The sequence below is a fragment of the Palaemon carinicauda genome, chromosome 20 (assembly GCF_036898095.1).
Source record: "Palaemon carinicauda isolate YSFRI2023 chromosome 20, ASM3689809v2, whole genome shotgun sequence".
Lineage (NCBI taxonomy): Eukaryota > Metazoa > Arthropoda > Malacostraca > Decapoda > Palaemonidae > Palaemon > Palaemon carinicauda.
Window position 1 is genome coordinate 96,548,050 of NC_090744.1, and position 11,203 is coordinate 96,559,252.

An 11,203-nucleotide genomic window follows, 5' to 3' on the forward strand; every position below is an offset into this window, starting at 1 on the left:
TGTGTTACAGGATTGTTTCTAATTAAGATTAAATAAAATGTATTGAAAATCATGAAGTAGTTTCCTCTCTCCCATTGATAATCTAGTCATGTGCTTTTACGTGTTTGTGTTTAACGTGTGAATAAACAATAATGAAAATATGAATTTCTCTTTATTAGTCAACATTTATCTAATTTCACCCATAGGGAATATGTACACTAAATCAATGAAAATATAAATATCATAACTGGCACTCACTGACAAACAATTGATGAGGCAAGCATAAATAATCAAGTTTTTTTTATATATATATAATTTTTGCTTATCAGAAGAAATATTAACTAGTAGTGATATCTGATGAACCTTACTAAGGTCAGGAATAAATACTACACACATCGGGAAAATAATGGGATAAGCACACTTGAATCTTAACGTGCCTAGCTCTTTAGGTTTTTGACCAAACGTAAATAGCTAGAGAAACTTGTTTATCATTTCAATAAAAAGAATTTTGACGCAAGGGCACATTGCCAAGTACTAACCATATTCTTCATTGTTTATTTTCCTATATCGGCAGATCAGGAGAGGTAACATTCAAACCAGCGGCAATGGTAACCAGTCAGACCAGCTGTAAAGGTAACCCATCAAATCAATGGTACAGGTAACCCATTCGGACCAGTAGTACAGGTAACCAATCAGACAAGCAATGCAAGTAACCCTTTCGGACCAGCAGTACAAGGCAACTCACCTGACCAGTAGTATACCTAGGTAGCTAGTCAGACCAGCACTATATGTAACAAGTCAGACTAGCATTACAGGTAACCCATTCAGACCGGTGTAAACAGTTAACTTATCGGTCCAGTATTAGAGGTAACTAGTTACATTAGCAGAACAGGTAACCTGTTCAGACCAGCAGTATAGGCAACTCATAATACCAACAGTACAGGTAACCAATCAGGTTAGAGGTTCATGTAACCAGTTACACCAGAAATACAAGTAATCCTTTCGGACCAGCAGTATAGTTAACTCATCAGACTAGAAGTATAGGTAGCGAATCATACCAGCACTATTAATAACAAGTCAGGCTAGCAGTACAGGTAACCCATTTGGACTGGTGTAACTGGTAACTCACCAGTCCAGTAGCAGAGATAGCCAGTTATATCTGCAGAATAGGTAACCTGTTCACACCAACAGTATAGGCAACTCATCATGCCAACAGTACGTGTAACCAATCAAATTAGAGATTCGTGTAACCAGTCAGGCCAGCAAAGCAAGTAACTCATAAGACTAGCAATACAGGTAACCAGGAAGACTAGCTATGTATGTAACCAATCAGACCAGAAGTACAAATAACCAGTTAAGACCAGTAGTACAGGCAACTCATCAGAGTAGATGTAGGCTACATGTAAATCATCAGATCAGCATTACAGGTAAACAGTCAGACCAGCTTTCACAGAAGCACTTTTATAAAACAAACAAACAACAATATTATTTCATTCACGCTAACACTGGTAGGCAAAGTGGGTATCGATAAAATCTCAAAACAAGAAAAATTCCAGGCCAGTGATATTCTGTTTTACGTAACAAAGAAGTCTTACAATCAGAAAAAATATATTCCTGGGCGAGTCACTTGACACAAATGGGCCAAACCCAGTATGCTAGTGACCTAGATATAAAATAAGGTAAGTTTGGTGTGAAAACAATGGGAAAAGACTTCAATTTGACAAGAGTATCGTAAAGAAGAAAAAAGCACAAGGAAAGGACAAAACATAATTGTTCTTGTAAACTCGAAAAAATGGCCAAGAGGAAAGCAAACAAAACGTTGCTAGACTTGGAAAAGTATATAAGCCTAAAGACATGGGATAATAGGTTTAAGCAAAAGCAAGGCAAAATATTTCTAAATTGTTATTATTATCATTACTATATAGCAAAGGTGCCATATGGAAATGGAAGGTCCCAAAACTTATATAAAAGTGTAAGCAAAAACACGAAAAGTCTGCTACTTATGCACAAATTACCTTCACAAAAACTTGGATATTGGCTTTAAGCGTAGAAAAATAGCCTACATGTAGTTTTGTTATTCTGGAGTCCTGTAGAGTATCTCGCCCTTTATTTAGTCAGTGGTGGAGTTCAACATCTCTCTCTCTCTCTCTCTCTCTCTCTCTCTCTCTCTCTCTCTCTCTCTCTCTCTCTCTCTCTCTCTCTCTCTCTTACCGAACATTGCAAATGTCCAATTCTCTTCTTGTTTCCGTTTTTCCTCAATTCTGTGCTCTATAAAGGCGCTTTGATTATAACGAATCAGGGAATTCCATAAACCTAACGAAATATAATCATGCCAAACTAAATTTTTCTCGTAGCTAACAGTTATTTTATACCGGGGAAAGAAAATTCCAAAAGCACAAAATAATTTGCGAGGACAATTAGTTAGATTCACAGAAGTGTTTATCTTTGAGCAATATACGCAATCAGAAAGCCATTCGCGAATGAACCCCGATATATCGAATCGGACCAAGGACTAGGCGTTAGGAAAAACATTCACACGTACACAATAGCAACGTAATAAGCAGAAGCCTAACAAGCGTATGAATAAACAGAGAAATGAGCAAACATAACAGTATTTCATCGCAAAACATTCATCTATTTATTCAGATCGATCAACATGCAGATTTCTTAGGTTTTCGAGGACTAGAATCATACTAATTTACTTTGAAGGCTATTTTCGAGGTCCTGTCACACAGGGGAGTCGTGTTCCCTACAAAATTATGGCAACTGATTTCCTTCTAATTTCTGTGATTTCCAGTGATTAGGATGTATTTAAGGATTATCATTTTACAATAGTGAGTGAAAACAATAGAAATACGAGGGTCACTACTCACTAATATCAACACAATTTCGCTTTAATAACTGGACAGTGCTTTAATATTTCTATATTTTTGATGAGGAATAATTATGATAATAGATTTTAATCGGTTTCAGGATGAGGAGATACTTACGGCGAGCCTCATGCAATTAAATTAAAATATTTTTTATTAAGGATTAGGGAAAGGACAAGGATAAGTCGGTAGGCATTTGTTTTACCCACAATGCACTACCGGTCACCAAAACTGGGGACTCACTCGCCACTTCGATGTAAACATGTAGATTTTGATAATCGTGTGCTGTGTATTCCACGTTATTATGTGTATTCCAAGGTATTATGTGTAGTGCTTGGTTATAATATTCATAGTCGGAATACAAGGAAAGAGGCGTATTCAAACCGTTACTGGTTTTATTTCCAGTGACAAACAAAACAGTTAAACGGTGGATACACACGTGTAGTCAGTCGGGTGTAATTTGCTGATAAAATCAAAGTTTGTTTTCATATGTTTTATTGCAATAACTTCTACGCAAGTGTACTAAGAGGAAACTTTAAAGCAAATATTCACTTAATCAAGTACTGCCAAATCTCTGCGCTGTTCCTGGCTACCTTCTCTTCTGTTCCTATATTCCAAACCCTGCATGTGTATTCAGGTAAGTAGAGTCAGATATTCTTTAGTTTGTGATGTATGATAATGTGTTTACGATTAAGGAAAACGTTTAATTCACATTAACTTGATATTATTTAAAGATGCCGATATGCATAGCACTGATAAATTATTTTGTAATACGTCTGAAGGATTAACTCTCAGATTCAGTCGCTAGGAAGCCAATAGACCTAGGCCTAGTCATACGTTCAAAATTAAAATCTACTGGATGCATTATATTCGGCTGCTGGTTTTATATTTATAATATTAATCAAAGTAGTTAAAAAATCACCCAGTTTTATTAGAGCAACTAAAAGGTGGTTTACATTAGTTTGCGGTAAAGCTCAGGGGGTCGTAATTACGTTATTACCACCTTTTTTATTTGATTCAATTATTTTTTTTACTTAGTAGGCCTACTACCAAGCTTCGAATTGCATAGAAGGTTTTGAAAATAATCATAAGTGAAAGTCACACACACATGAATTATTGCTGAAATGAAAAAAAAAAATAAATAAAATAAAGGCCTAGCTCTTTTTGGGTAGCATTAGTCACATATATTTTTTTTTTTATTTAGTTGAAAAAAAATAACTGATTAAAATATAGGTAATTTATTTTATTTCTTCACAATTCTTTCTCCCGAGAGGTGTAGGTCCTCAAAATAATAGGGTTTTAAGGTTTGTAGTGTGTAGGGAAAACAGGAATTGCATTCGAAGAACCGTACCACACATAGGCTCAAGTTAGTGATGGACCGGAATTTCAGTTTTAAAATATTTCATGATTATAATATACATTTAAAACATACTATTAACATCATTAGGGAATTGACGAGGCTACACTACAGGTAATACATACTCAAAATTAAGAAAATACAACCATTGCAGTTAGATATTACATTACTTCATATGATTATTCTGGGATATATTAATGCTCATATGGTGAGTTCAAATTTCCCCGTATTCTCTATATTTGCTGTGAAATAATTGCAATTGAATGTCTTGAAAATAAGATATAGTTGACTGCTACCATTTTATTGATCTTAAGCACTTGTGTCGACCCCCGGAGTCGACATTGATCAGTTTGAGAACCACTGGACTCAATATAAATCTTATTTTCCTACTCAAAGCGTATTTTTAAAAAAAAATAAAATTCCTGTTGTCTCACTTATTTGATTGAGTTCTTTCATGGTTTAAACAATTCTAAATGTATACGACGTCCATAATTTATTTTATGACCGACCTTTACTTAATTAAAACCACAAGAATTATCCTCTGTACGCTATTCGAGAGAGATCTTTTCACTCACACACACACACACACACACACACACACACACACACACATATATATATATATATATATATATATATATATATATATATATATATATATATATATATATATATATATATATATATATATATTCATAATGCTATTGCATTGTGCTCGATAGACATCTAAGGGCAGTAGGGTTTTGTATTATTTATTATTATTACAAGCTAAGCTATAACCCTAGTTTGAAAAGTAAGATGCTATAAGTCCTGGGGCTTCAATGGAGAAAAATATGTCAGCGAGGAAAGGAAATAAGGAAATAGATAAGCGATATGAGAAATAATGAACAATTGATTTTTTTTTAAACGGTAACTACCTCAAAACATATATTTCATATATTAACAATAAAAAGACTTATGGTAGCCTGTTCAACATAAAAACATTTGCTGCAAGTTTGAACTTTTGAAGTTCTACCGATTCAACTACCCTATTATTATTATTATTATTATTATTATTATTATTATTATTATTATTATTATTACTTCTTGCTAAGCTACGACCCTAGTTGGAAAAGCAGGATGATATAAGCCCAGAGGCCCCAACAGGGAAAATAACTCAGTGAGGAAAGGAAACAGGAAAAAATAAAATATTTTAAGAAGAGCAACAATATTAAAATAAATATCACTTTATAAACTACAAAAACTTTAACAAAAGAGGAAGAGAAATAAGATATAAGATAGAACAGTGTGCCCGAGTGTACCCTCAAGCAAGAGAACTCTAACCCAAGACAGTGGAAGACCATGGTACAGAGGCTATGGCACTACCCAAAATTAGAGAACAATGGTTTGATTTTGGAGTGTCCATCTCCTAGAAGAGCTGCTTACCATAGCTAAAGAGTCTCTTCTACCCTTACAAAGAGGAAAGTGGCCACTGAACAATTACAGTGGAGTAAGAAGAATTGTTTGGTAATCTCAGTGTTGTCAGGTGTATGAGGACAGAGGAGAATATGTAAAGAATAGGCCAGACTATTCGGTGTGTGAGTATATAGGCAAAGGGAAAATGAACCGTAACCTGAGAGAAGGATCCAATGTAGTACTATCTTGCCAGTCAAAAGACCCCATAACTCTCTTGTGGTAGTATATCAACGGGTGGCTGGTGCCCTGACCAACCTACTACCTACCGATTAGGAAGATCATTCCACAACTCGGTCACAGCTGAAATAAAACTTCTAGAATACTGTGTAGGCCTAGTATTGTAGCGTTTTAGCCTACATGTTGGCTATCCTTTTAATTAAAAATCTCGAAGAGCCGTATTAGCATTACTGTATATGTTGGCATCTGTAACGGTTATCCAGGGAACTTAGATTTTAGAAATACTTTGAGAGAGAGAGAGAGAGAGAGAGAGAGAGAGAGAGAGAGAGAGAGAGAGAGAGGTTCAAAGGAGATGTGGGGAAATATATATATATATATATATATATATATATATATATATATATATATATATATATATATATATATATATATATATATATATATATATATATATATATATATCTATCTTTAACTTGGAAGATGAGCTTGAAAGATGCAATTTGAGTAAGTTTTATCGACGTGCTGCTGTTAAGCTTTCAATATGCTAGAGATGCATGCATAGGCTAAAGTGGAACTAATGGGTTACTGTAATGTTTTTATATACAGTATATGTGCTGCTATTTATGTATGTTTACATATTGAGGATGAGAAGAGCAACGAATGAAAATCTAGCATGGCTCTCTCTCTCTCTCTCTCTCTCTCTCTCTCTCTCTCTCTCTCTCTCTCTCTCTCTCTCTCTCTCTCTTAGGCGTGGATAAATGTCATTATTGACTAGTCGTAAGACCAGGTTTTTAATATACCAATTAAATTTTAACACTATAAAGTTTTTGTTGCTTGTACCGTATTTGTACGTCGACTGCCGAATCGAACACATGTATAGTGCGTGTATACGTTAGAATTGATCATAAGTATGCAATTAAATGCCAATTCGTATGCTTGCAACTATATTTATGAAAGTAGGCTATGTGCAGAGCCGTGTATGTCTAAGTGTTGATTACATATTCACCGTAGGATACTTGTTTGATACTATATAAGTAAATACCTGTACTTTAAAATATGTAGTATGTTAATTGGTATGTATTATGTAAAGGATAATAATTAGTTACCTTTAATTATGTTTCTAATCGTAGTGGCAGGGGGAGTTTGACACACACACACAGAGACACTTGTAAATATAAGGTACTTTTGAAAAGTTCGAATTTCATTCAAGAGAGGCAATAATTATGACCAGATCAAATTAGGAGGGCATATTGCTATTATATGCGTTATAAACTCGAGGGGTTAACTACTGCACTGTAATTGTTCAGTGGCTACTTTCCTCCTGGGTTCTCTCTCTCTCAGCTAGCACTCTCTCGTTCCCTCTACTGCCTTAACTTTTGCTTGGGATACTTTATGCCCTATTCTTCTGCCTCCAACGAAATCGCTTTTCATTCATTCCCACGATCTCTTACTTCCCTGGGACTCGCTGCTGTAACAATTTTTCTCTTACTCGATAGACTATGTCTATCAACAAGTTTTCTTTCGTGGACCTCAAGAGGAGCCACCCTACCGGGGCCTCATTCTCCGTTACCATGCCAGCCAGTTACCCCCTTTTCACCCCTGTTGTTTTAATTAGTTGCAGCAAGAGGGACCCGTCCCTCATTCTGTTCATACAGGAATTCTTATAAGGAATGACGAGGCACTTGCTCTGCAGAAGCCATCCCGTGGGAAGCATGGCATGTTGTCATTAACCCCACCTATAAACCAAATTCCAGGCTGCTGAATGAGGATAAACAGTTCACTCGAAAATACCACTATGTTGGAGCTACCTATTTAGCTCTTGCTATCTAAATTCAACGTAGTTTATAATCAATTGGCCTTTAAAGTAATATATCACACGTTGTATAATTTTAATCTCATTTGTATTAACGTAAGTTAACTGAACCTCTTTAACATTATAAAACTCCCTCTTTCAAAGTTAAAGTAAATTTCAATTCAATTCGCTTACGGGCTGCCAACGCAAGAGCTCGAGTCTTGCATAAGGCAAGGCAATCTTTACTAAACTGAACTGAACTGAACAACTCCTGGTTAGGGTAGAAGAGACTCTTTAGCTATGGCAAGCAGCTCTTCTAGGAGAAGGACACTTCAAATTCAAACCACCGTTCTTTTCATTAATGTTGTTACTGTTCTTGAGGTATTTTATTTGTTCATTATTTCTCTTGTAGTTTATTTATTTCTTTGTTTCCCTTCCTCATTGGGCTATTTTTTCTTGTTTAAGCCCTTGGGCTAGTATTCTGCTTTTCCAATAAGGATTGTAGCTTAGCTAATAATAATAATAATAATAATAATAATAATAATAATGCCATAGGCTCTGTACCATGGTCTTTCACTGTCTTGGGTTAGAGTTCTCTTGCTTGAGGGTGCACTCAGAAATATTCTATCTGTTTCTTTATTTCCTTACCTCACTGAGGTATTTTCCTTGTTAGAGCCCTTGAGCGTATAGCATCCTGCTTTTCCAATGTTATGACCTCAAGATTAGTAATATAGAGATTTGATTTTGATGATATGAACTCGAACTTTCTTTTTTCAATCAGTGTGGTGTCATTAGACATAATATTAAAGTGTAATAAGAGTTTAATTTACCAATGCCAGTTACTATGCAATCGATTATATTCGATATTGGTCTGCGCGAAAGTATGTTTCTTTTTATCATACTGCCATTGTGTACAGTTATATGGTGCTCTAACACAAGCTAAAGGACTCGGTTACGACTAGGCCTAAATGCCTAAATTTTTCTATGAAAAGCTCATATTTTTTTTTTTTAATCGAAATCATGTTATTTATATTTTTAGTTTTTCTTTGTTGTTTTGTAAACAGAAGATCATTTTAGCTCAGACTTATTCTCCATCGAAATACTACAATTTGTAAGTTTTTGCTCTCTTATAAACGTCTTTGTCTGCAAGCATTACATGACCACAGGTCATTACAGCTCTCCTCTGTGGTAATCCAAGTCTAGAAACAAAGAGACCTACCGTAGTCGATGGGGATGCCTGTGGAAGGGGGCGGTGTCTGTGGGAGGAAGGAACCTTAGGGAGGAGACCAGTTCATTTTCCAAGGGCGGGTTGGCGATGTAAATTATTACCATTTTCCCTTTTTTTTTCAGCCTTACTTTAACTTGAGTTTCTTCCATATTTGTACATTGATCCGTCAGACAGGAGTTTTAAACTTTTATGATTTCTGAAATATTCTCGCGGAAGGAACATTCGTTTTATGTAGACACTCGTCTTCAAATATTCTCTCTCGGATAGATATAACTGGGATATGTCATGTTTGGAGATAGTTGTTTGAAGGCAACATCTACAAAATGGATATAGGTGTTGCTGGAAATGTTTCTTGCATTCTGTTGGTATTAAGGATATATATATATATATATATATATATATATATATATATATATATATATATATATATATATATATTATGTATATGTATATGTATATATATATATATGATTATGTATCTGAATATGTATATATATATATATATATATATATATATATATATATATATTTATATATATATATGAATATATATATATATATATATGAATATATATATATATATATATATATATATATATATATATGATATATATATATATATATATATATATATATATATATATATATATATGAATATATATATATATATATATATATATATATATATGTATATATATGTATATGTATATGAATATATATATATATATATATATATATGAATATATATATATGTATATATATATATATGAATATATATATATATATATATATATATATATGTATATATATATATATATATGTATATATATATATGTATGTATATATATGTATATATATATATATATATATATATATATATATATATAGATAGATAGATATATACACACTGTATAAGAATATATATGTTATGTTTTTATATATGAATATATATACATATATGTATATATGAAAATGTATATATATGATTTTTTTATATTATAAATCCGGCGCTTGTTTGTACCCATCAGCCTTACTAGCTTTTGGAGGTAATTATAACAAATAGTTTATACTGTGTGCGCGTGCTTGGGTCATAGCTATGTATGGAGAATTGTCTACCGAGTGAAATGTCAAGACACTGTTTATCTTACAAGAACTAATAGTGATTTCTGCTTTTTTTTCAAGACACTGAAGCCCAGGCTATGAAATAATTCTCAAAAAATTCAGGGAAAATTTGAACGTTTTGATGCTGTCGGGCTCATAGCATTTTGAGTTTAATTCAGTAATATTGAAAATAAGTAAAATGCAGTTGCAAGAATTAGGTATTTTGTTAATTGAATTGGTCTATCAGCCGAAGGACTATTTTCTTTTGGATGTATCATATTTTTTTTTTTAAAAGCAAACGATAATTGAAAATAGTAAAATAAATTTCTTTTATTATTTTTAAAAGAGAAACATTTTCTTCTTTAATTGTGTTTTAAGACTTAAAAAAAATATAATCTAAGAATCTGAGCTGCCGTCAGTATTATTTATTTTACTTATTCCAGTTAATAACTACCAAAAATCAATTACCAAATAGAATATTTTCGTACAGTTTTGAAGACACTTTGAAATTAGTAATGTTGAAAATTCCTACAATCGTACTACGCCATTCTCTCTCTCTCTCTCTCTCTCTCTCTCTCTCTCTCTCTCTCTCTCTTAGTATAACTAATTATTTCCTTAATGCCTTTAATTACACCCAGGCTATCCTGAGAGAGAGAGAGAGAGAGAGAGAGAGAGAGAGAGAGAGAGAGAGAGAGAGAGATTTTGCACGGTGCTTTGAGACTGTTTGCGAATTAAGTTACCGTCCGTTATATAAATAAATGATTCATCATATTTGCATTGGATGGCATTTTTTTTTCTATGAGTAGTCGTTGTCATATACTTTATATAAAGCACAATGGAGTATAATTAGATATGTAAATTTATAATTTTGATGTAGTTCTTAATTTCACCATAGACGAAATAAAGATAACTTAATTCAAGTTAATGGTATATTCTAAAAAATCTGGTCTCTTCTGCTATGTTATATAGAATATTTTACACCTTTTGATATTCTGTGAACATTTCAATAAAGAGAATCTATCGGGTATTATCTACATAAGTTAATTATATTTGTATTCATTTTCTTAAACCAAATAAGGACATTGAGTGATTGATGTTGAAGGACGAAAACTTGCAGTTGCCACATTTATTCATATTTTCACAATTTACATCGTCACCTCCTCGCTGAAAACAAATTCGTCCAAGAGAATTGTATAAGAATACATATTGTAAATTTTCATATATATATTTTTTTACACAATTAA

General features: G+C 33.1%; 1 protein-coding gene across 1 annotated transcript in view; it reads right to left on the reverse strand.

Annotated features, from left to right (window-relative positions):
• Positions 1-11,046: 11,046 nt before the first annotated feature.
• Trissin (trissin) overlaps positions 11,047-11,203 on the reverse strand; it is a 14,785-nt gene continuing 14,628 nt past the window's right edge. The window contains exon 3 of the mRNA XM_068394414.1: positions 11,047-11,203. This exon is cut by the window's right edge and continues 1,178 nt beyond it. The gene's annotated coding sequence lies outside the window, so the exon portion shown is untranslated.